This window comes from Caretta caretta, chromosome 3 (assembly GCF_965140235.1).
Source record: "Caretta caretta isolate rCarCar2 chromosome 3, rCarCar1.hap1, whole genome shotgun sequence".
Taxonomy (NCBI): domain Eukaryota; kingdom Metazoa; phylum Chordata; order Testudines; family Cheloniidae; genus Caretta; species Caretta caretta.
In genome coordinates this window covers 57359649-57387159 of record NC_134208.1, presented here as the reverse complement: position 1 = coordinate 57387159, position 27511 = coordinate 57359649, and the positions used below count along the sequence as shown (strand labels likewise).

General features: G+C 40.3%; 1 long non-coding RNA gene across 3 annotated transcripts in view; it reads left to right on the top strand.

Moving 5' to 3' along the window:
• LOC142071522 (uncharacterized) overlaps positions 1–27511 on the top strand; it is a 51278-nt gene that overhangs the window by 1546 nt on the left and 22221 nt on the right. For all 3 annotated transcript variants that reach the window (XR_012667592.1, XR_012667593.1, XR_012667591.1), the window contains 2 exons: positions 9600–9768; positions 10261–10362. This is a non-coding gene — a long non-coding RNA (uncharacterized LOC142071522). The remainder of the gene's footprint in view (positions 1–9599; positions 9769–10260; positions 10363–27511) is intronic.

The following is a 27511-nucleotide window of genomic DNA, read 5'->3' as shown; positions in this document are numbered from 1 at the left end:
AATAATTAAAAGTTAAATTATTTTTTAAAAAATAATTTATGGGAGTGGGCATGCACAGGCAACATCAGTGTGCAAAAAAACCCTCAAGATAAACTACATCAGATCTACAAAAAGAAAAGGAGGACTTGTGGCACCTTAAAGACTAACCAATTTATTTGAGCATAAGCTTTCCTGAGCTACAGTTCACTTCATCAGACTGCAGTCTGATGAAGTGAACTGTAGCTCAGGAAAGCTTATGCTCAAATAAATTGGTTAGTCTTTAAGGTGCCACAAGTCCTCCTTTTCTTTTTGCGGACACAGACTAACACGGCTGCTACTCTGAATACATCAGATCTCTAACTCTGGAAAGTATTTTCTTACATTTTCAAAGTAATTCTACTTGTATACATTTACTTCAAAGTTTAATACTGCTGTCATGTGATTGTTGACCATGTAAACTAATCTTGACTGTTCTCAAACCCTCTGGAGTGTTTTCTTTTTTTGTCAGATTAGTATGTACAGCAACATCCTTTCTTCAAATCCATTATTTATGTTAGGAATTAAAACGTGCCTGTGGAGGAATGTGTAATGCATCATTATGTAGTTCTATCAAGTGCCATTACAGAAAACTGTATCCCTTTTTAATTACAGAAAAAGTGACTCTGCACTGTCTCCCTCTGTTGTCCCCTCATTCACCCATAAAAATCTTTTATTTTATATATTTATCTTTTATTTTAACTTTATTTTGAAAGTCTTGCTGATGAAAACTGGTATTGATATGATTGTTTTTGCGACAGTAGTTTCCTGAGACTAATCAGGGTTTGTCCCCCATTGTGCTAGGCCTTGTACGAATAGATAAAGGCCTACAATTTCAAAAATGACCAGTGATTTTGGGTATCCAATTTGAGATGCCATTAGGTGCCTGATTTTCAGAAAGTGTTGAACACCGATCCACTGAAAATCCAGCTTTAAGATGTTCCCAGAATCTCTAGCCACTAAAAACTTACCTATGAAGATAAGTGACAGTGAAGAGGCAAAATAAAATACATATGTGATCTTTTTAAAATCATTATTTATTATTGTGGTCACAGTCTCTTTTTCCAAACTTGTGACAGAGTTATGTTCTTCAAAAGTTACAGCCACCTAACCTACTAGTTGTGTTCTCAGAAGGCCTCTTCGTTCTAATGTTGTAATTTACTAGGCTTTCATCCTGTGAAACAAACTGTTTTTTCCCCTTGAGGATTAGAAAGAAATGAAAAAAGGGTGTCTCAGTGTACTTGATTAAACTAATAAAAGACAACTAAAAAAAGACAGCTTAGTCGTATTAAAGCCAACAACATAACTTATTTTCTGTAGATTAATTAGTATTTATCTATCCTATATGTGCATACATAAATTTAGGTTGTGTAGAATTTAAATGTAAAGATGACATTACTGATTTAGAGGGTGCCATTACACATTGACCAAATTTAAGAAGAATCTCTCTCTAAAATTTGTTGACATTTAATTGACCTTTTAAAGTTCATTCTGTTAATCATACTCAAAGCGCTGAAGCTATGGTTGACTGCTCTCGTGTTCTTACATTCAGTCGTGCTCAGCATATAAATTCTACAGCATAATTGCTACTTATTGAGTAAGAGTTTCTTTTCTTCTCTGAAAATGAAAAAGTTTTACTTTGCCTCAGGCTGGATACTTGTTGTAGAGTTTTGAATCAAAATTCTTTCATGTCATTAATTGTTGTGTAGGGTGTGGCCTCTAGTTAGAGAGTAATGGAAATTCTTGTCTCCTTAAACTGCATTTTTTCTCTTTCCTGAAGCATTTTCAAATAGGGAAAGGTAACCTTGAAAGGTTTGAAGGTTATATTTGTCTAGCACAAATTTAAATGCAGGGTTTCAATATTTTCTGTATAAACCTTCACGTTAGCGTCTTTTTAAAGTAAAATCTAGTTGTCTTAATAATAAAATTCTGAATATAAAAGGTTGGTTTTGAAAAAACTTAGATCTAAATGCTAATAGTAGTATATGTGAGATAAAACTCTTACTACTGCATTATGGCTCTTAGTCACAGGACTGTTTTTAACCAAAAATTGTACAGATACTCAAAATAGCAATATTACTGAGAAGCTGCTAGTAAGGGATCTAATTGAGGATTAATTTCTGTTATATCTATGTTCTAAAGGCCAGATTTGTAACCGAGGTAATATCTCCTGCTGTATGTCTTAGCGTTTCTGGGATTTTTGTGTAGTTTGTAGATTAGAGCTAAATTTTCTTTTCTTGTGTTCTTGCGTATCCAGTTTTACAAGTAATCTTTCTTTATGGTAAGAAAAGCATTAACCATGTAAATGCAGACAGTGAAATCTAATACCTGTCGTTCCTAATATCAATAGCCCTTCATCTCTGGGACACTACCATTGAAAATTAATTGATTAATTAATTCAATGCAAGACTGTACTTAAAAAGATTGGGCTCCAAAAGAGAGTGGTGGTTGTATGGATTTCTAAACTATTTTCTTGATGCTGAAAAAAGGAAAACCCCAGAACACTCGATCCTGAATAGGCTGTGTACATTGCAAAATCAGAAATTGGTTTTTCAGGCTCGTTCTTAAGTTTCAATCTTGCTACTGCATGGGTGCAGGCAGACCCCTGCATACTTCACTCTGTGCAGGGACTCTCGGTGGGAAAGAGGATCAACACACACACAAGATTTATTTTAAAAAAATACCTTACAGATCAGAAAGTTCTGATAGGTAACTAATTTACCACATCACTAGTGATCTAGGTGAAACACTAAAATAAAACTATAGTGTGTCTGTATTTTGGTGAAGTTGATGAAATAAATTGACAAAAACCCCAAGTAACTTAGTTTAATCATGTTGGTGTCTATGGAAGGATGAGCTAAAATTCTCTGTACTCCATAACTGATATACTTTCGTTTTGTAGTACTCCTGGATTATACAAATGCAGCTAAGGAGGATGATCCTACAGTCCTCACTATGAGGCTGATGTGAGCTTTGCCAGAATAAGGACTGTAGTATCAGGCCAAAACTAATATAAATTTCACTGAAGTATGTAAGGTTGTATAACTGGAGTAAAGTCCTATTTCTCAGGAGGGCCTCCTGTTGAATGAATAGTTTAAAAATAATTCCTAACACTTCATGCTCTGCCTGAGTTAAAAAGTTTCTAGTACAAGATGGAAAATGGCAAAATGTACCACATTTTCCTGTGCCTGAGGATAGTATTCTTTCCATGCAAGCAGCAGGAGACTTGCAAGATATGCAAGTGATAAAATCATGACTGACAGGTATTTCCTCAAAATAGAAGTGAATATATCTTAGTGCCCTGTTCGGTTTTTTTTTTTAACCAAAACACCAGTCAGACCTATGTTGATTGTGTGTCTAACACAAATCTTTTAAAATCATTTGCTATCAAAGCCTCTGACTGCTATTGTTGGGAGATAATATTGTGGGGTGATTTTGTGAGCTACCTTTTAGGAATTAGGTGAAACTAACAAACTCCTCTTTCTAGAATTCACACCCCGGTAATCCTGACTGCAGGGCTGTGCGGACAAGCCCTTAATGAAGAAAACCCTCTATAAATTACTTACCAGTATATATTAACTAACAGTTACATTAGAAAAAGGTTTCATTGTCTTTTTAAATGGTACTAATTTTTTGCATTTAGAACGCCCTTTCAACCAAGGATCTGGAAGCACTCTTACCAAGTGAGCATTATTGATTTGGACTCAGGAAACTTGGGTTCAATTCTTGATTCAGCCACAGATTTCTTCTGTAACCTAGGAGAAGTCTCACTTAACCCAGTGGTTCTCAACCTTTCCAGACTACTGTACCCCTTTCACGAGTCTGATTTGTCTTGTGTACCCCAAGTTTCACCTCACTTAAAAACTACTTGCTAACAAAATCAGATATAAAAGTGTCACAGCACACTACTACTGAAAAATTACTTTCTCATTTTGTCTGTATGAAATTTTTAAGTTGATGTACATCATGGAAGACCTTTGTGTACCCCTGGTGGAGAACCACTGACTTAACCTACCCTGTACCTCAGTTTCATGTCTGTAAAATGGAGATGATACTTCACTACACCACTTCAGTGTTTCGAGGACAAATCCATTAATAACATCAGGTACTCAGATACTACTGTGATGAGGGCCATATATAAATTGTAAGCCCTTTGGAGAAGGGAACAGGGTCAAGGTTTTCAAAGCCAACTAGTACACTCCACCACACAACACACAATTTCAAAGTGAGGACAAATCCCTTAGTTAGCTTTGGAAATCTCCACATTTCTTATGCATTTGTACAGCATTTAGAGCTCAAAGGGCCCCTTTTGTATTGTTATATTAACTCGCTGGCAAAGTCAGGAAAAGAACGAGTCTGTTGACCCTGCCTTTCCCAGCTCTAATCATTGAGCCATTGTTCTGCCATTCAACAACAACACAGTTCTTATGTCATCCTTCATAATTCTTTATCACGTTACTACAATAGATCTAAAATGTATAGTAGTTGTTCTTTAGAGTTTACACTGGGCTTTCAGAGAGTAGGAAGAAAATATCTGAAATATTAAGAGGATACTTTAAGTGCTGTGTCTGCAAGTTATAACCAGTGGGGGAAGGGCTGGAGTAAGAAGAGAGGAAATAAACCAGATAATTCTGACCTCCAGTGACTGGATAAGAACATGACATTTAAAAAAATGAAGGCTCACTTGACCTTTTTACTCACCCCTTCCTGGTTTAAAATTCCAATGTGTCGGTACTGGGGGAAATGTGAGAATTGCATACTAACTAGTGCACAGAGGGCAAGTTAGCCCTAACTATGTCTTATTTAAGTGGCCTATTTAAATAGCTAAACCCCTTTTCCTAAGATAGTTGGTCTAGTAGGGATCTTTTAACTGGTGCTTTTTTTTCTTTAAACATATAATTTTTTGACTCAGTTACATTTTCCTCTACTTCTAGAAAAGCTGTAAGAAGTAACTCTTTAATCAGTAATTGCACTGGAGGTAATAGGAACTTTAAAGGTATAACATTAACAGGATTTCAGGTCCATGACCCAGGCAATAAATGTCAACACTTTGTCCCCTGGGTCACGGTATTTAATTACCAACCACAGGAACATACAGGCGTTAACTGGCTTTTAGGTGTTCTTCTCTTCACCCTGCTCGCCTCAATGCAATATTGATACCCAGGAACAGGGAATCCTTCATAAAGCAACTGAGAGCTAGAATTCAAGCAGGTTTGGCTTGCAGTGAATACTCCACTCTATATTTGATGACAATTAGAGTTCATTTACTATGACTTGTGCTTCTTTAAGAACAAGAATGTTCCCATATTTTAGCTATGCACTTCCCTATAAACAAGCCTCTTATAAAACCACTTTATTATGTGGTTTTATTGATTATAGTTTGTGCAGAACACCCAGAAAATAGTTGAATTGCTTTGTCAGTGCAATGCCCAAGATTTCCTGTTGTGTGGCACAAACTGGTACATAAATACGATGGGTGTGAAGTTAGCAACCAGCTAATACATTGCACTACTTTTTAGTGAGAAAACTTGGACTAAACGCATTAGTTCAAAATCTTGCTCTTACAAAAATGCTATGGGATCTGTGAAATCCCCACAGATCTCTGCTTGTTAAGATCTTGACTAAAAAGATCTCTGTACAGTAATAGAGTGGAAGTCAGCTTATCAATATCTAATCATTTGAGACTAACTAGACCCTGCCGTGATTTGAGCTAATTGTTCCTAGGTGTCTAGGCATTCCTGCTCTCTGTTTCTGCACAGGAAGAGTGGCAATGGAGAAGCAAAGGTGCTTTACACCACTTTGTGTTCTCTCTCTTCATGGGGAAGCCAGGGGCCTGCCTGATGCAAATTTAGAGCTGTCTCCAGGCAGTGGGAAGCCAAAACTAGTTAAAGCACGGGGCACTCTGCAGTTGCCCACTCCCTGCCCTGGAATGCTACTATGTGGGGGCTGACATCATTGTGGCAGCTTTATGCCATCTAGGGAGGCTGTCCTTCATTGAGTACACCTAGAGGCTACCTTTTGCCTCATTAAAGGCTCTTATCTTATGTACTCATATGGCCCCCATTACAGGAGTATCTGAGCACTTCACAACCTTTAATATATTTATCCTCCCAACAACCTTGTGAGGTGGGGATGTACTATCCCTAGTTTGAAGATATGCTTCTGTGCTTCGCTTCTTTCCCCAAGTGACTTGCCCGTGGTCACATGGAAAGTCTAGTGGAGCAATGACTTGCACGAGCGTCTCCCCAACCATAAATTAGCGCTCTAGCCCACTAGACCTTTTTCTCTGGTAGAGTGGTGTAAAGGAGTCTTAGGCCTCAGTTTTCTTCTACAGAAGTATGTCAATATTTAACCATACCTAGGGCTTGAAATACTCACCTAACACATACCTACCAGAGTGAAAACTATCTGTGCCCAATCCTTGAAATTTAAAAGAATAAAACAATTTTGTACCGTTCATGTGTTCTGTAGTGAACTGTAGACATTGTACGTCAAATTTATTATTTAATGTTAACTTACTGATAGGACTGATCAAATAGCAGAAAAAAAATTTATTGAATATATTCAGTGAATTCCATCTATATTCATCTAATGTATTTTCTGTATAGCATTTGCTCACCTGGAGCTGGCTGTGTTTTACAAAAGGTGTTTGTTATTATTCACTGAATACTGGTGAAATTTGTAAAATATATTTGAGTGTTATTTAACAGGTCATATTTGCTACATTTTTCTTGCTTTTGTTGTATGTTCACAGTGGATCATCCTGAGCGCTCTTGTTTCTCCCTTTTCTTCTTTCCTTCTATCACCTTTTTAATTCTTTGTCCCTATACTGTGTTTTCTCTACTGTCATCTTCTCCTAAAAACTCTCCCCCCCCACCTTCCCTTGCTCCCATATTTTTCTGTTCTAACTTATCCCATCAGTTCTTCCCTTATATATTTATCCAGGCACCTGTAGGACCTGGACATGCTTACCTGACCCTAATAACCAGAGAAAAAATTTACTGGCCAGAAATGGCAATGAAAGAGCAGGTGTTCTACTCCCTAGGGACAAATACCTATATAGGAGGGAGTTGGGATTCTTCTGACTACAGATCTTGAACTCCCCTTGGGTGGCTCCATCTTTTGTATGAAACTCTTGCTAGTAGGTGTCTGTAACTTGATGTAGCTCTCTCTGCCTCTTCTCTGGCTTTCAGAAGAAATAAGCAATATTCCAGCTGACCCCAGCCCCAGTTTCCCTGCTCCCTTCTCAGTGGTTTCAACAGTTGTTGGGGCTTCTCTGTTACTTTCCCCCTTCCCCAGGTTCCTGGTTAGAGCTGGTCAGGAATTTTTGGATGAAACTTTTTACTGTAGAAAAATTCCAGTTCATTGAAGCAAAACCTTTTCATGGGAAGATTAAGGTTTTTTTGGTCAAAACCAAATTTTTTTGATACTTGAAATGTAAACTTTTTTTTGGTTAGGAATGACTTCATTTTTTTATGTTTTTACACTGTTGTGTAACTTAAATTTTGAAACAAAGTTTAAAATCAAAACATGTTTTGAAATTCACAATGTTTCATTTGATCTGATCCAATTTTTTTTAATTGGCTTTTCAGTGTGTGAAAATTTGAAATTTCAGCTCTTCATCTGATAGGGGATGGTAAAACTTTTTGAAATTGTGCAAACTGTTTCCTGCCCAGCTGTACTCATAGTTGCTGCAATAGAGGCATGTATCTTTGCCACTCTTACCTGCCTCAAGTGTCAGTTTTTTGGATCTGCCTCCTCTTGTGGCTGCTCCAGGCTGTCTTAGACAGCAGTAGAATGAAATTGATTTGATTCTTGTCACTTTAAATGCTGCTCACAGGAATCTGGAAAAACAACTCTGAAAATATAGTGGTTGGTTTTCACTCACTTCAGCCAGGGACAGCTCTGAGCAGTAGGAGAAGCCCTGGAACTACCTGTCTGCAAGCTTAGTAATAAAGAATTTCATTAATTTATCCCAGATTTGCATTTAGAAGGCTTTATTCTCAATCTTAAGGGCTAAAAACTTAATTTTTCAAAAATCAAAGTTTAGTTTCTGCAGAAAATGACATTGGGAAAGCTGTCTATTTGCTGTGGGCCAGTGGGGTTTTTTTCAGCCCTGACTGCTTCTCAACAGTCTGAAGCCCAAATGTGGGATGCTGTGGGCTGAAGACACAAAAGGAGGGATGTAAGAAAAATAGAAAGGAAAGCTTAAAATGAAGTGAGCTCAATTCTCAAAGATATTTTCCGTAATTTCAGTATCATAGTTAGTGCTTCTGATGTAAATAATTTACATTAATGAAATTAGGTTAATGTGGAAAAAGAAATAAACTTAATCTAGTATACTCGTTCATAAGCCGAATATTTTAGGTAAAAAAGTGATGCATCAAAGAGGGGGTTGGCTTATAAACGGGTCTAAACCAAAATTTGATGATTTTTTTGAACTCTATGAAATCATTGAATTGAATATCTAATACATTGTAATTTTGTTTACCTGGAGCGTCTACAAGCATGGAGCCCCTCCACTCCCTGTGGCTGCGGTTCGCCGTTCCCAGGCAATGGGAGCTGCAGGAAGTGGCACTGTTGGCTGGGAATGGCGAACCGCGGCCACAGGGAGCTGAGGGGCTCCATGCCTCAGACGCTCCAGGTAAACAAAACATCCCGACCTGGCTTACCCTGACAGGCTGGGAGCCAAAGTTTGCCGACCCATTTATTGATGTCAATACTGCAGCCTTTTAAAGTTGCAATGGCTTTGTTTAGTGGACTAGATTGCCTTGAAAGGAATACCAAAAGAGCAGTGCTGCAGATCTGCATGACATTTGACCCATACATTTCACAAAATATAACGTGCAGAAAATATGTTTACTTGGAGCATCTGCAGTGGCTGGGAATGGCAAACCCCGGCCACTGGGAGCTGAGGGGCTCTGTGCCTGCGAATGCTCCAGGTAAACAAAACATCCTGACCCGCCAGTGGCTTACCCTGATGGGCCGGGAGCCAAAGTTTGCCAACCCCTGAAATATAGGGTCAGCTTATGAAAAGGTCATACAGTTTTTATTTTTACCTATCTATCTTGGTGGAGTCGGCTTATAAACGAATGGGCTAACGAACGAGTATATACGGTATATAATCCTGCTGTGCCTGTACTTTTTTCCTCACTGTTTCTCTTCAGTTTTAGGCAAGCAAGGGGTGTGTGACTTCCCTGCTTGTGTACGCATATTCACAGTAGCGCTCATCGAGCTAATGCAAGTATAAATAGCAATATAGCTGCTGTACTCTGTTGGCAGCGGTCGAGTTACTAAAACCGGTAGGTATGTACTTGGCACGGCTCTGCCAACAGTGCTGCCAAAGCTACACTGCTGTGGATACTCACACTGGCTTGATGAGAGCTACTGAGAGTACGGTTACACAGACAGGGGACACCTCTAGCTTACGGTGTAGACAGATTTCAAAGCCAAAGACTACAATTTACTGGGGCAGATAGCAAATCTGGGAAACCTGTATCTACCTTCAGTCAATTTACCGAAAAAAGTTTGCAAGGTACTCAATAGTGGCATTTCAGTAATTGTGTTTCTTCTCTTTGTAACAGTTCCACCAGAAGTACTGAAGATAGGAACCAGCTGCTGAGTGTGCAACTTCAGGAATAACCATTTCCCTACTCCAAACTACTAGCCACAGCAACTTGCTATTTCACATTACCACATGAAAATTGCATCCACTTCATTGTGGATACTTCTGTCACAGATCATAGATGCAGAGTGAGTTTACCTGGAAACCTCTTGAGTGGCTAGGAAAACTTTATGTATAAATTTCCGAAAAATATTTTAAGAATTGATAGGTTTTCTTAGCAGGTATTGGCACTAGATCTGTGTGGTATTATCACTTACTTTAGTCTTGTGCCCAATTGGGTCTTGTAAGCTTTCTGAAACGGTCCTAAAACTGTTTCTACACAAGCAGTTAAATCTTTTTCAACACCTGCTGAAGGAGGCCAGGGGAGTCAGTTTCGGACAACCATTATCAGCCAATAAGTCAATTTCCTAATGTAGTGTTCTAAAACATAGAACAGTAAAGTGACACTTGCTCTCCAATCCAACTATTTGACTTCAAACTTGTTTTAATTCACTTCTAGAAAACAATTTCAATGATGGGAGCCAGATGATATGAAATCCTAACTGAGCTTCTGTAATTACAATAATCCATTCAACTAATTTTTGTAAATGTATAATACAGTTCATGTCTTGAATTTCCAGGAATCTTCTCTTAATGGCCATGCAGTGTGGTGTTCCCTGATTGAGTGTGCAGCTTAAATAAATTATAATGGAAGTTGAAATGGGAAGAATTGGACCCAACAAGTAAGTTCCTGGGTTTTTGCCCCCCCCCCCCCCAAATATTTCCACATGGAGATTATTGTTTTAAGACTTGTATATAACTCAGTATATTATTCACCCTCCTAAATAAACCACATTAAAAAGTGAAACTTACATCAGACAATATGGGGAGGCATCTGACATAAAGCACTAAGTGTTGTTCAAGTTGTATTTTGGGAAACAGATAAATCTTTCCTATTAAGATGTCTGAACTGTCACTTTACCAAAGTGAGATGGAAAATACTGTGCTGAATTTCACCTGACTGCAACTGCACTCATGTTTGCTCAATGCATTGGAATCTGCATATCAACCCACAGCTCTAAAATACTGAGTGAAAGGCATTTCAGAACAGGCACAAACATCTCAGAGTTGGGAATAAAAGCTACCAACAAATAGTGCACTGTCTCACAGAAAAAGTGAATACCAAATTAAGTCGTAATTTCTCACTTATCCTTGCCTATACTCTATGTGATAGAAATGGAAGGATGAAGAACTTTGGATTAATGTTAAATATGAGAACAAAGTCTCTGTCCACATAAGTTGTAATAAGTAGACAACATACTGTTGGGGAATGGGTTGCAACATGCGAAGGAGTGACTTTTTTTTATCATGGGTCTTGTAAATTCTACATGTTTTGGTTTGTATTATTTATTTTGTTAGCATTTTGACATTAGATTAATTTAACTGAATGACTATAATTTACCTTTATGCATTTGCCTGCGTCATTCTATCCATGCTTCTGGTGGTAGAAAAGTGAAGCCATTTTAGTTGCCCAGCTAACTTTCAATTGTATCATGAGTTTAATTTGAGTGACAGTTTTGTGTTGCCTTTTTTTAATAACAATTCTCTCTTGCCCTTCTATACCTCCTTCACCAGATAATTCATATAATTTTTATTTGTTGTTCTGTGAAAAACTCAATGGGCTTATGACCAAAACTTCCTTAGTTGTACTACCACTGATAATATGGAAAGTTATCATGCTAAGATGTGAACATAAAGGCACAAGTTTATGAAGACCATCCCAAAAGTGTATTAGCCTGTTGGAACACTCTCTTTAATTTCTCAGTCATGGCCATTCAGAATCTCTTCATCTACACCACTAATACATAAAAAGCTTTAATTACCTGATATTTCTGTCTTTTAACACATTTTATTTAATGCTGTAAATGTTACATTATCCTGCTAAATGAATTACTTTACAGTATACAAATTGTGCACAATATAAATTGGAAAATTATCATATAGTGGAAACACCTAATCTTAAATTGTCTTGCATAAATGGGCATTACCTTACTGGTAAAACTGGCTCACATTTTAGATGTGACCTTGCTTTGACTTTAATATAGATCTAATCTGTTTGTCTTGCAATAGTTGAAAGGGAACTATACATGAGGAAAATGATACAGTGTATTGTTGTGACACAGTGTCCTTCATCTAATGAATTCAAACAACTAAGATCTTGTTAATCTTTCTCTTCCCACCCCACCACCCCCACATTTTTTCTATTAATGAATTGTAGATATTAGATTAGCCTTCTATCTGTAAATTTATTAATCTTCAGTTTGTGACAAGGTGTAATTAAACTGAAATCTTTGCCCTCTATCACTGAATTATATCTAGTTCTGCACTCAGTGTGCATTGTGTTGTACGGTGTGTGTTCACTCGTTTTCTGCTTGGATTACATTTTACAAGAGTTTTTAAGAGTCCATAATCAAGGAAATATTTTCTTAGCCTTTGTTTTGCTCTATAGACTCTACAAAGGGATTTATTAAGTAATTCTATCTGTAACTCGCTGAAGTGAGCATCTTAGTGAGAATTTCACAAAGTTAGTCTTGGTCATTCTGCTATGTAGAGGGAGGATCAATCTCTCTGGTCTGGAGTGTACGGCTGCCAAGTGCTAAGAATTCCTGGAATGTAGAATTGCCACAGCGTTAATAAAGTTTGCTTTGTTCCCTTAGTGACTTGACCCATTGAGAAAATGTGGTTCCTTAGCAAGTTTTAATAGCTCAAAGTTGGTAGTGAATAAAGGGAAAGACCTCAACATAATTATGCTTGTTTTCACCTGCTGCCTGGAAGATTAACTTTCTTAACCTTAGTATAGAAAATATAACCCCTGTGTTTTGAAATAGTGATTTATGAGGATTCTTCACATTTGTTTTTTTTTTAAATACCACAGATTTTTGCCTTCCAAGCAGCTATATTCTTCCCATAAACTAGTTAGTTTGCTATATAACTTCATTTTAAGGCAAGTTCCAAGGAAAATAACTTCCTACTTATACCACTTTAATCACGTAACTGATTCTCTATGGTTTTGAATTAATTTGGAAAAATAGTTGAGTTCTTAATCTTCTGTTTCCCCCTTCATTATCTGCATAAGAAAACAGGAGTTAGGATGAAGAAACCAACTGCAAAACTGCACCACTGAGACTCGTTATGTCAGATATTGTTGTGTTTTTTGTTCTGTGGTAAATACTGTAATTCTGATAACTCTGTGATTTAATGGCAACTGGTTATCTAAAACAGAAAATTAGTAAAGTTTTATTACCCATTTAAACTTTACATAAGTTTTCACAGAGCATGCTAACTCCCTCCCCCACGCCCAGTTATCTTCTGCAGTCATTCTGGAGCAAAGGTTGGATAAGTTAATTTTAAGATCACATAGCTTCCTCCATTCCTCTTTGCAGAAAGGAAGAACGCCAATCCCATCATTATATTAAAACAGTCTTAAAATTAGATCTTCTGTTTCAGTGGCTAATAAAAGATCTGTCACTATATTTACTGAAAAGTTTTATGTTACTGATAAGTGAACTTAGTGGATTGCACAGTAATGCAATAATAAACACCACCATGACTGTTCTATTAGTATCTTGGACTCACAATAAGTTGCAACAGAGCATGCAAGTCACTTCTTCCATAAATCTTTACTGTAATTCTATACCATATGTAAAACAGACATATTTAAATTATATAACATTTGAGTATTAAATATACCTATGTTTCAAACTATTCCACTAGAAGTCATAAGTTATCTTATTAATAAAAATGTGTGAAAACAGGCTACTTTGTACATTTGCATGTAGCAATATGGCAACATGGAGAGAGGTTGTACCAGTTTTCTTAAGCAACTTGCTTGGATCCTCCTGTTGGATAATGATGTGAAGTAAACAGCTAAGGAGTGTGTATTGCTGTTGACAGTGAGCGACTGTAAACATCCTCGACTGGAAGCTGTGAAGCAGCAGATGGGGCTTTCAGTCGGATGTTTGCAGCTGCCAGCTGTCACAGACGTCAAGAAATGTTTGACACCTAAGCATAGCAGTCTTTTAAAACCTTTAGTGTGCTAGGTTTCTGCCTGTTTCAGAGACATGGAATTAAAACAGTAAGAGTGAAAATGTCTGACTTTTAATGTATCTTGAAATGTCTCTATAAAATATCTAGTAATAGTTCATAGTTTTTTTTTTTTAAAGGAATGATGTGAAATGTAAACCAGTAAAATCTTAGATGAAATAGGAATTCCTGGAACACTGAACTATTATAGTGAAGGTGAGAACTTTGACTTAGAAAAATGCTTGCTCAACTTTAAGTGTTTAAGCTAAAAGTAGGTTTCATACAGCTAAGTGTTTATACTGTATGGCTCATATATCAGGTCTTTATAAGAGGAGTCTGTGTATTTAGCTTATCTTTGATAGTTCATATAGAATTTCAAATGAAGCCTTTTAGGAAAGTGAAGCTTGCAAGATTTCGAAAGGGAGAAATATACTGGCTGTAACAGTAAAGTAAGAATTCAAAACTCGGCATTCTTGGAGAAGAGCAACATTTTTAACAAAATACGGGGGAAATGGCAGCATTTCATTGGACTGGTTTTTGTGGCTCATATACCATGTTGCGTCTCGTATAAATATTTTTTAAAAATAAAATCTAATGATATTTCTTCCCCTTCCCCCAAAACAAACAAAAAGTCAATATTAAATGGACTCTAAAACAAACAAACTGGCTTTAAGACAATTACAAGTCCTGTGCTTGTGGATCCCTATGTTTGCTTAAAACTCCAGGGGTTCAGCTGCACAAAACAGTTCACAGAATTGGGGTTATAGTTAGCAAAGTCATAACTTCATCATAGGCAAGAAAGGAAAAATAAAACTGGGTCAGAAGCTCATTCTCAATTGAAATTGCCAGGAAAAGCACTTATATTTTGAATATCTCATCTTAAATTTTAACATTTATCTGTGTATTAAATTTGTTTAGATAACCCTAGTTCTGTTTTAATGTATATTCCTTTTGTCAGTTTCCTTTCTCAGAAGAAAATATATTTAGTATATTTCCCTATATATTTATATAAAAATAAATGACCAAGAAGACATTTGACCCTTACTGTAGTTCTGTGTTATAAAGGAGTTAATATTCCTGGACGCGATACTTATATTGACATACTTATTCAAACCAGTTTGGGGGCCCTAAGCAGGAATACACACATTAAAAAAGTAATTAGGGGGCCCTACACAATTGCTTTGTCTACTTATGCCAGCACCAGCACTGTTTCAAAGCCATATCTCTGAGGTCAAGGAAGTGGGATCTATATTTGACACGACATCACTAATCCATGCTTTAGCACACAGCTTTAATGTAGATTTGCAGGCTTGCTGTTCATTTAGTTTGTTTTATTTATATTTCAGTAGTGCTTGGAGGCTCCGGTCAGGATCAGTGCTGTACAGTGTACTAGGAGCTGTACAACACACTATAAGAGACAAGCTCTTCAGGACACAGATTCCAATCTAATTTTAAGACAAACTACAACAAAGATAATTGGAGGAAGAGAGGGCGAGAGAAAGAGGTTAACCATAAGAACACATTGCATAAATTAGCTGTCTACATTACAGTAGATGGCTTTGAGTTGTCCGTCTTTTCGTTCTTATTTTAATTATAAACAAAATAGGATGAATAATCGCTGCTAGCCTTCTACTTAGCCATTGAGTTAAGTTTCCCATGAAGTATTATGATAGAAGTAGGCCTTGAGGATAGAGTTGAATGAAGGCAGGGTAGCGGCTTTAGTTCCATGGATATGGGATGGCATGGAAACATATGCTTGTGAAAGCTGGAAGAGGAACTGACAGGTGATTTGTGGCTGACTTCATTAGTAGAGCAGAGGAGACAGGTTGCAATGTGTGGATGAGCAGAGAGAGGCACTGTTGTAAAGGGCCTTAAATGTGAGTATAAGAACCTTGAAATTTTTGTACTGGGTTCAAAGGGGTAGGTGGGGCCACAAGAACAGAGCAATCAACCAAGGAGATAATCTTAGCAGCACAACTTTGAATAGATTGAAGGGGGCAAGGTGGATGTCAGAAATGACAGAGAGGAGGAAATTGTGGAAGTCAAGAGGGAAAACAAGTGCCTGGATTACAGTAAGCGATATGTCCAGATAAAAGGCTAGATCTTGAATATGTTATGTTGAATATGTTAGGGAGGAAGAAGCAGCAAGACTTGGTTGCAGCCTTGATGCCCAGGGAAAAGGCAGAGTTAAAGATAACTGATATGTTATAATTCTCAGTGACTTGGAGGATGATGGTATTGTCAATAGAATTGGTGAGTGGGGAGACTTGTAGAGGAATGATGAGTTTAGTTTTAGTTAATTTAATTGTTGAATTGACAATGAGCCACATCAGAGATTCAAACTGTGATTCAGGATTGGATGTAGGAGATTCTCCAGAAGTGGAGGGAGAGATCTGTGAGTAAGCCATGTGGACAGTTAAGATCTTCTGAAGTGGGAGGTGGGGAGGCGAGAGAAAGTGGGCCCAAAGGACTAAGCCCCAAGAGACTCCACAGATAGTGGAAGTTGTGGGAGGAGGGGAAGGAGAGTCCATTGGAGGAAATGCTGAGGAAATAACCAGAGACATAGGAGAACCAGATGTAGATGGTCACAGAAGCTGGAAGTACGGTGTGGAAGAGGGGTACAACAGGATTTCAAGAAGTCTCTGATCAGTGGTATTTAAAGCAGCCAAGAGATTAAGGACAATGACAATAGACTAGAAGCCTTGAGACCTACAAGAAGAGGTTGTTAGAGACCGTGGTGGGAGCCGTGTTAAGTGGAGAAGTGAGAATCTGGGTTGGAGAGAATTCAGGAGAAAGTTAGAGGAGAGAAATTCAGTTCAATGGTTGTAGACTTTTCAGTGATCTGAAAATCAAGAAGGAATCCCACAAAAAGTGGAAACGTACACATTGCTAAGGATGAGTACAAAAGAATAGTGCAAGCCTGTAGGGATAAAATCAGAAAGGCTAGGGCACGAAATGAGTTGCACCTAACAAGGGACATAAAAGGCAATAAGAAAAGTATCTATAAATACATTAGGAGCAAGAGAAAAATGAAGGAAAGTGTAGGCCCTCTACTTAGTGGGGAAGGAGAGCTAATTATGGACAACACCAAGAAGGCTGAGGTGTTTAATGCCTATTTTGCTTCAGTCCTCATTCAAAGATTAACTGTGACCAGATGCTTTACACAGTTAATATTAAAAATAATGGGAAAGGAACACAAGCCAAAACAGGGAAAGAACAGGTTAGGCAGTAATATTGCTGACAAGCATCTGGGGATAATAGTGAATTTGTGAACACAAATTGAATATGAGCCAACATGATGCACTTGGGACATAATATTCTGGGATGTATTAACAGGGGTGTCATATATAAGACACAAGAGGTAATTGTCCCAGTCTGCTTTGTGCTGGTAATACCTCGGCTTGAGATCTGTGTCCAGTTTTGGGTGCAGCACTTTAGGAAAGATGTGGACAAATCAGAGAGTCCAGAGGAGAGAGAAAAATGAGTAAAGGTTTAGAAAACCTGACCTATGAGGAAAGGTTTTTAAAAGGGGGGGGGGAGGAAGAGCATGTTTAGTCTTGGGAGACTGAAGGGGAACCAGATAAGTCTTCAAATATGTTAAGAGATATTATAAAGAAGACTGTGATCAGTTGTTCTCCCTGTCCACCGAAGGTAGGACAAGAAGTAATGGGCTTATTCTGTAGCAGGGGAGACTTAGGTTAGATATTAGGAAAAACTTTCTAAACATCAGGCTAGTTAAGAGCTGGAATTGGTTTCCAAGGCAGGTTGTAGAATCCTCATCATTGGAGGTTTTTAAGAAGAGGTTAGACAAACACCCGTCAGGGATGGTCTAGGTTAGAATCATAGAATAACAGTTGGAAGGGACCTCTGGAGGCCATCTAGTCCAATCCCCTGTCCAGAGCAGGACCAATCCCAACTAAATCATCCTAGCCAGGGCTTTGTCAAGCCTGACCTTAAAAACTTCTAAGGAAGGGGATTCCACCACCTCCCTAGGTAACGCATTCCAGTGTTTCACAACCCTCTTAGTGAAAAAGTCTTTCCTAATATCCAACCTAAACCTCCCCCACTGCAACTTGAGACCATTACTCCTTGTCCTGTCATCTGCTATCACTGAGAATAGTCTAGATCCATCCTCTTTGGATCCACCTTTCCGGTAGTTAAAAGCAGCTATCAAATCTCCCCCCCCCTCATTCTTCTCTTCCATAGACTAAACAATCCCAGTTCCCTCAGCCTCTCCTCATAACTGATGTGTTCCAGTCCCCTAATCATTTTTGTTCCCTTCGCTGGACTCTCTCCAGTTTCTCCACATCCTTCTTGTAGTGTGGGGCCCAAAACTGGACACACTACTCCAGATGAGGCCTCACCAATGTTGAATAGAGGGGAACGATCACGTCCCTTGATCTGCTGGCAATGCCCCTACTTATACATCCCAAAATGCCATTGGCCTTCTTGGCAACAAGGGCACACTGTTGACTCGTATCCAGCTTCTCGTCCACTGTCACCCCTAGGTCCTTCTCTGCAGAACTGCTGCCTAGCCATTCGGTCCCTAGTCTGTAGCAGTGCATTGGACTCTGCACTTGTCCTTGTTGAACCTCATCAGATTTCTTTTGGCCCAATCCTCCAATTTGTCTAGGGCCCTCTGTATCCTATCCCTACCTTCCAGCATATCTACCTCTCCTCGCAGTTTAGTGTCATCTGCAAACTTGCTGAGGGTGCAATCCACACCATCCTCCAGATCATTTATGAAGATATTGAACAAAACAGGCTTGAGGACCGACCCTTGGGGCACTCCGCTAGATACCGGCTGCCAACTAGACATGGAGCCATTGATCACTAAACATGCACTTCAATGATATTGCCTGTAAAGAAGACACTGACTGAGCAGCCCAGTGCTCACATTTTATAGGGCATGAGTGTGTGTGGTAGGGAAGGAATTTTCAAGGAAACTATTCAATTTCAAGGAGTGGCTCTAAAGAGGAGTTTGTGTGTCTGGGCATTCTCCTTTATTCTGCTCTCTTGGAGTTTAAATTACAAATGCAAAAGTTACCTTTATTATGTAAAACTCTTAAAGAAAATTACTCTGTTTTGGGGTATGTCTACACTATGAAATTAGGTCAAATTTATAGAAGTCGGTTTTGTAGAAAACGTTTTTATACATTCGATTGTGTGTGTCCCCACACAAATGCTCTAAGTGCATTTAGTCGGCGGAGTGTGTCCACAGTACCGAGGCAACCATCGACTTCCGGAGCATTGCACTGTGGGTAGCTATCCCACAGTTCCCGTAGTCTCCGCCGCCCATTTGAATTCTGGGTAGAAATCCCAGTGCCTGATGGAGCTAAAACATTGTCGTGGGTGGTTCTGGGTACATATCATCAGGCCCCCCTTCCCTCCCTCCTTCCGTGAAAGCAAGGGCAGACAATCGTTTTGTACCTTTTTTTCTTGAGTTACCTGTGCAAACACCATAGCACGGCAAGCATGGAGCCCACTCAGCTAACCGTCACCGTATGTCTCCTGGGTGCTGGCAGACGCGGTACTGCATTGCTATACAGCTGCAGTTTATTGCCATTGGCAGCAGACAGTGCAGTATGACTGGTAGCCGTCATCGACGTAGTCCTGGGTGCTCTTTTAACCGACCTCGATGAGGTCAGAGGCGCCTGGGCAAACATGGGAATGACTCAGCCAGGTCATTTCCCTTTTAAGTTTCATCTCCTTGCGATTCAGTACAACCGGCAGTGCACTGTCTTTTAATCAGCAGCCAGCAGAAGATGATGGCCAGCAGTCATACTGCACCGTCTTCTGCCGAGCACCCAGGAGATGACGATGGCTAGTGATCGTACTGCACGGTCTGCTGCCAGCAAGAGGTATAAAGATAGATGAAGTGGCTCAAAACAAGAAATAGACCAGATTTGTTTTGTATTCATTTTCTCCTCCCTCCGTGAAATCAACAGCCTGCTAAACCCAGTTTTGAGTTCTATCCTTGAGGTTTTGAGTTCTATCCTTGAGGGGGCCATTCTGTTTCTCGCAAAGCCACCCCCTTTGTTGATTTTTAATTCCCTGTAAGCCAACCTTGTAAGCCATGTCGTCAGTCACCCCTCCCTCCGTCAGGGCAATGGCAGACAATCGTTCCGCGCCTTTTTTCTGTGCAGACGCCACACCACGGCAAGCATGGAGCCCGCTCAGATCACTTTGGCAATTAGGAGCACATTAAACACCACATGCATTATCCAGCAGTATATGCAGCACCAGAACCTGGCAAAGCGAAACCGGGCGAGGAGGCGACGTCAGCGCGGTGACAAGAATGATGAGGACGTGGACACAGACTTCTCTCAAAGCACGGGCCCTGGCAATGTGGGCATGGTTCTAATGGGGCAGGTTTATGCTGTGGAATGCCAATTCTGGGCCCTGAAAAACAAGCACAGACTGGTGGGACTGCATAGTGTTGCAGGTCAGGGATGATTCCCAGTGGCTGCAAAACTTTCGCATGCGTTAAGGGCACTTTCATGGAACTTTGTGACTTGCTTTCCCCTGACCTGAGGCGCAAGAATACCAAGGTGAGAGCAGCTTTCACAGTTGAGAAGCGAGTGGCAATAGCCCCGTGGAAGCTTGCACTGCCAGACAGCTACTGGTCAGTCAGGAATCAATTTGGAGTGGGCAAATCTACTGTGGGGGCTGCTGTGATCCAAGTAGCCAACGCAATCAAAGATCTGCTGCTATCAAGGGTAGTGACCCTGGGAAATGTGCAGGTCATAGTGGATGGCTTTGCTGCAATGGGATTACCTAACTGTGGTGGGGCCATAGACGGAACCCATATCCCTATCTTGGCACTGGAGCACCAAGCCGGTGAGTACATAAACCGCAAGGGGTACTTTTCAATAGTGCTGCAAGCACTGGTGGATCACAAGGGACGTTTCACCAACATCAACGTGGGATGGCCAGGAAAGGTACATGACGCTCGTATCTTCAGGAACTCTGGTCTGTTTCAAAAGCTGCAGGAAGGGACTTTATTCCCAGACCAGAAAATAACTGTTGGGGAAATTGAAATGCCTATAGCTATCCTTGGGGACCCAGCCTACCCCTTAATGCCATGGCTCAAGAAGCCTGGACAGTAGTCAGGAGCTGTTCAACTACAGGCTGAGCAAGTGCATTATGGTGGTAGAATGTGCATTTGAACGTTTAAAAGCACGCTGGTGCAGTTTACTGACTCGGTTAGACCTCAGTGAAACCAATATTCCCACCCTTATTACTGCTTGCTGTACACTCCACAATATCTGTGAGAATAAGGGGGAGACGTTTATGGCAGGGTGGGAGGTTGAGGCAAATCACCTGGCTTCTGGTTACGCACAGTCAGACACCAGGACGGTTAGAAGAGCACAGGAGGGCACGGTGCGCATCAGAGAAGCTTTGAAAACCAATTTCATGACTGGCCAGGCTGCGGTGTGAAAGTTCTGTTTGTTTCTCCTTGATGAATCCTCCCACACCCTTGGTTCACTCTGCTTCCCTGTAAGCTAACCACCCTCCCCTCCTCCCTTCGATCACCGCTTGCAGAGGCAATAAAGTCATTGTTGCTTCATTGAAGCAACAATGACTTTATTAATTCATCACACAAATAGGGGGATAACTATCAAGGTAGCCCAGGAGGGGTGGTGGAGGAGAGAAGCACCAGGAGGGGTCGTGGAGGAGGGAAGGACAAGGCCACACAGCACTTTAAAAGTTTAAAACTTTAAAACTTATTGAATACCAGCTTTCTGTTGCTTGGGCAATCCTTTGGGGTGGAGTGGCTGGGTGGTCAGAGGTCCCCCCACCACGTTCTTGGGTGTCTGGGTGAGGAGGCTATGGAACTTGGGGAGGAGGGCGGTTGGTTACACAGGGGCTGTAGCAGCAGTCTGTGCTCCTGCTGCCTTTTCTGCAGCTCAACCATACGCTGGAGCATATTGGTTTGATCCTCCATCAGCCTCAGCATTGAATCCCGCTTCCCCTCATCACTCTGCCACCACCTTTCAGCTTCAGCCCTCTTTTCAGCCCGCCACTTAATCTCTTCAGCCCGCCACCTCTCCTCCTGGTCATTTTGTGCTTTCATGCACTCTGACGTTGTCTGCCTCCATGCATTCGTCTGTGCTCTGTCAATGTGGGAGCTCAGAGAACATTTCATCGTGAGTGCGTTTTTTTTCGCCTTCTAATCTTCGCTAGCCTCTTTGAAGGAGAAGATCCTGTGGTCCTTGAAACACATGCAGCTGGTGGAGGGAAAAAAAGGGACATTTTATAGAACAATGGGTACACTCTTTCACGGTAAACCTTGCTGTTAACATTACATACATAGCACATGTGCTTTCGTTCCAAGGTCGCATTTTGCCTCCCCCCAGCGTGTGGCTAGCCCCTTACCCCTCACCATGGCTAACAGCGGGGAACATTTCTGTTCAGCCACAGGCAAACAGCCTAGCAGGAACGGGCACCTCTGAATGTCCCCGTAAGAAAAGCACCCTATTTCAACCAGGTGACCATTGGATGATATCACTCTCCTGAGGATGACACAGAGAGATAAAGAACGGATGTTGTTTGAACGCAGCAAACATACGCTGCAATGCTTTGTTCTACAATGATTCCTGAGTACGTGCTACTAACCTGGAGTGGTAAAGTGTCCTACCATGGTGGACGGAATAAGGCTGCCCTCCCCAGAAACCTTTTGCAAAGGCTTTGGGAGTACATCCAGGAGAGCCACGAATGCCAGAGCAAATTAATCATTAAACATGCTTGCTTTTGAACCATGTATAGTATTTTAAAAGGTACACTCACCAGAGGTCCCTTCTCCACCTGGCAGGTCCGGGAGGCAGCCTTGGGTAGGTTCGGGGGGTACTGGCTCCAGGTCCAGGGTGAGAAACAGTTCCTGGCTGTCAGGAAAACCGGTTTCTCCACTTGCTTGCTGTGAGCTAGCTACAACCTCATCATCATCATCATCTTCCTCGTCCCCAAAACCTGCTTCCGTGTTGCCTCCATCTCCATTGAAGGAGTCTAAAATGGCATGCAACTCATCCTAGAAGCGGCATATTTTGGGTTCTGACCCGGAGCAGCCATTCGCTTCTCTGGTTTTCTGGTAGGCTTGCCTCAGCTCCTTAAGTTTCATGCGGCACTGCTTCGGGTCCCTGTTATGGCCTCTGTCGTTCATGCCCTGGGAGATTTTGACAAATGTTTTGGCATTTCAAAAACTGGAACGGAGTTCTGATAGCATGGATTCCTCTCCCCATACAGCGATCAGATCCCGTACCTCCCGTTCGGTCCATGCTGGAGCTCTTTTGCGATTCTGGGGCTCCATCATGGTCACCTTTGCTGATGAGCTCTGCATGGTCTCCTGCAGCTTGCCATGCTGGCCAAACGGGAAATTGAAATTCAAAAGTTTGCGGGCCTTTTCCTGTCTACCTGGCCAGTGCATCTGAGTTGAGTGCTGTCCAGAGCGGTCACAATGGAGTACTCTGGGATAGCTCCCGGAGGCCAATACTGTCTAATTGTGTCCACAGTACCCCAAATTTGACCCGGCAAGGCTGATTTCAGCACTAATCCCCTTGTCGGGGGTGCAGTAAGGAAATCGATTTTAAGAGCTCTTAAAGTCGAGAAAAGGGCTTCGTCGTGTGAACAGGTGTAGGGTTAAATCGATTTAACGCTGCTAAATTCGACCTCAACTCCTAGTGTAGACCAGGGCTAAGAATTTTGGCTGGCATTTAGAGATTTCTCCCCCTGCCTCCCTTGCATAGCCCACTTAAGGGCCGGGCATACTTGCAGTCTTCTGCTGCAATTGCCCTCCTTATAACATGAGACTGGAATTACTAACTTCTTACCAAAATTTCCATTATACTGTGACATGGTTAGATTTTTCAATGTATGCTGCCATTGTTAGCAAAATGGTCTACCTCTCCTGTTTTACGAGAGGAGATGAAAACACTAATTACAAAAAATGGCAGCATAGCTATAACAGTATTTTATAAACTGCTAACACAATTCTCTGGTCACTTAATTTTTTTTTATTATGCTACTCCATTTTATCTCATGTTAAAATTGTTTATTCCAAACTCAGAGTTGTAGAGTTATGAATGAGATATTAATTACAGTAACAAATACAAACTTTACAAATCCACTGAAGTTGTTGTTGTTAGGCATTCATTGGATCATTAACAAGTGACATTTTTTTAATTAACTGGTACATCTAGTTTGGCTACATGAAGAACAGTATAACACTTTCTTTTCTTCTGGAACAAGATAACTTACCAGTGTGCCAACAGCATAATATGCAGGCTGGAGTGTATTACAGATCAAAAATTCTGACATATAAGGGATTTTATAGAATGAGCTATCTTGATTAGTGGATATTATGTAATTGTAAAGCTTCCTTGCATATCTGATGTGATTTAAGATTTATAGGAGTGAATAAGAATACAGAAATGGTAGGTGCTGAACATTAAAATGTAAAATGTGTCAATTTTTTAAAGATTTTCAGATCTTACCATAACCATAATGTAGACTTACAACCATGTCATATAATTCTCATATATAGCCATATAACATACAAAAGAGAAATTATACTTTGACAAATTTACTGATTTCTTAATTCTCCTTCCTAATTATAGTGAGTTGGGCAGTTAATACTATAATGTAAGTAGTAGCCCTTAAAAGATTCCCTTGAATGGGTATGGCTCTACAGAATCACAGAGGAAATAGTGGAAGGCGTGTAAGTGATGAACAAATTACTTTACTTTGGAGCTTGACAAATGCATTTACCATCTCTTTCCTTGACAAGTGGGTGGGCTTGCTCATCAGTTTCTGCACATTTAACAAACCTCTGCCATTAATGTAAATTAATCCAATACTATCTGCCTGAATCTGAGAAATACTAGAAATGTGAACTCTCCATTCCTCTCAGTGGAATGTGCATGTGTGCTGTCTGTTTCGACCCAGAACACTTCTGAGGGGCTTCCACTGTTTCCCTTCCCATAAAACCCAGCATGTATTTAAACACTGACAGCAAAGAGGATAAAACTCCATGGCCTAGTGGGCCACTTGTCAAGGATTATATAGGTCCCCCTTTTCTAGCAAGAAAATAATGCACAGATTTTTCTAAGATTATTTTCTTCCTAAATTCATTTCCTTCCCCCACTTCTTAATTGTGGCAGGTCAGTTTTCCGCAGTCCTCCACTCTTCTTCAGTGCCATATAAATGGGTTTAAAAATAGTTTGAAGAGGAAGGTGAGATTGAGGGTCCAATTGGGAGGAGGGATGGAACATTTACATGTATAACAAGAATTTCCAGGGTTATAATAAAGGTTTTAGAAGGAATCTAAAACCTCATGCTTCAGGATTTAAGTGAATCTCTAACCTATATTAGGAATTAGGAGGAAACTCCCACTTCTGCCAACTGTAGCTCTTCTCTTCTCCTTCCTCCCGCCCCCCTCCCTCCCCCCCCCCCCCCCCAGGTCTTCCTCAAAAACTTTTGGTACTGGCTACTGTCATGGACAGGATACAGGACTAGATGGGCCAGAGCTTTGATTCAATATAGTAACTCCTATGATTAAAGATCAAAGGGGTTGTGGGGGGGGGAGATAGTCCTTTGCCTCCAATCCTACTTCTTCTGATGTATTGCACAACACAAGTTGTCCTCTCCACTTATTGCAGTATCAGTAAAGCTCTTTAAACATCTTGACTCTAACCTACTATTTCTGAGTTGCTCATTACTTTCATCTATCATGCTGAAAAAAATGTGGTTTGACCTCTGCCTGAAAATGAGGTTTGTTTCTAAAGTTTTTGAGCAAAAGCAGTTTGAGTTTTTGAGTATGATGGCACAAATTGAGACTTGAATAGCCTAGGCCTGAAAAACATAGGCCAAGATCTTAAAAAGTAACCAGTGATTTTGGGTGTCCAACTAGAGACATCTTAAAGGCTCCTAATTTTTCAGAGGTTGGGTGCTCAGTGCTTTCTGAAAATCAGGTCTATTTAAGGTGTCTCCAGTTGAGCACCCAAAATCATGTCAGTCTTGAAAATCTTGGCCATATTATGGGGTTTCCAGAAGTCATTCTTGAAGTTGTCTAATGAGCCTATCCTGGGAAAATGAGTCCTTTTAATATGTCATAACTGTTGTCTGCTTCTAACAGTTAGATACTGTTCTGGCCCTTATTTGACTTGAGCTGGGTCATAATTCTGAAGAAAGATGTATTTATCCATATAAAATCAATATTTTTTTTAAATTCTTGTTTAAAGATTATTGAATAGTCAGTCTAGTTTGAACCCTCAAGTTCTGACCTAGTTTAACTTATTTGTGTAATCTCCAATGCTTCCAGATATTGGCAATGGAACAGTGAGGTCAGAGTAGGTAGATCAAATTCCTAAATCAATCTGTTTCTGATTCATCTTTGAAGCACAGTTCCAGATCTTCAGTGTAAGCCAAGTTCTCTGCAGCAACAAATGTTTCTACTTCCCTGGGTGTATCGAAAAAGTAGCAGAGGGGTAGCCGTGTTAGTCTGGATCTGTAAAAGCGGCAAAGAGTCCTGTGGCACCTTATAGACTAACAGACGTATTGGAGCAGAAGCTTTTGTGGGTGAATACCACTACATGCATCTGACGAAGTGGGTATTCACCCACGAAAGCTTATGCTCCAATACGTCTGTTAGTCTATAAGGTGCCACAGGACTCTTTTGCCGTTTTTAAAAAAGTAGGTATGTTCAGTGAAATCCGAATGCAATTTGGCAAGCTAGAATATGGAGATGATGCTGCCTGCCAAAATTTAACCTTAGTGGAAGCTCTTCTCTGTTTTCAGTAGACCTGGAATATACTCATACAAGATCTCTGTTGCCTACACATGGAAACACAGCGGATGTCTTAAAATATTTATATTAAGTGACTTGCGTGTAATAAACAGCTGTAGAGGCACTTTTAAACCCTGGGTAGTTTCCTTGCTTGCAATTTCTGTTCAGGCTGTAAGAACTGTATTATAGATGTGAGAGTAATTCAGACAATTGTTAAATGAGCAGCAAAGAACACCAAATCTCTGGGTAGATTTTTTTTTTTTTTTTGTCTTGTAAAACTGCTATATAGCACCAAAAGTGTGCTAGCTGCTTTGTTCTGGCCTCGGAGAATAACTGGTGGGCCTACAGACTGAATCCAGTAAGCAGGCATAATGTGGCCGACAGAGAGAAGACTTGTGGGCAGCTAGAACTTAAACACTTCTCTGGGAGTCCAGCCTCAGAACATAGGCAGTGGGAGAATCCAGAGAGCGGTGCAAAGAACCTATAGGATGTCTCTTCCTCTAAAATTTCCCATGGTTGGAACTGTACTGGTGATAGCAATGGTGGTAGCACAAGTGTAGACTAGCCACCAGTATTCTAACTATTGTCATCTAGACTGACATTTGCACTGGTAGAGCTGTGCCCAAGTTAATGATGGGAAACTTGCTAAGAAAAGCTAATAAAGACAAGATCTGAGAGATTGGAGATCAAGACAAGAAGAAAGGAAGGGAAGTTAAAGGCAAGAAAGAATGAAAAAGTGCTTTTCAAAGTGAGGAGAGAGATGATAAATAGTTAGAATGGAAGTGGGGAAAGTAAGGAGACAGGACTAAAGAGAGCAAGAAAAGCAGTTTGTAGCTTGAAACTTAGTACAAGTGCATGTTTCTTCATTATATTGTATTTCCCTCACCGGTATTATAGAGCCCTAAAACTATAGCAAGCTGGTGTGGTCCTTGATGCTGCATCAGTTTGACACGCTTTCTCTAAATGCATCCAGTGTAGAGGAAAGACTTATTCTTCTAGATTAACACTTCAAACCACAGAGAGAGGAA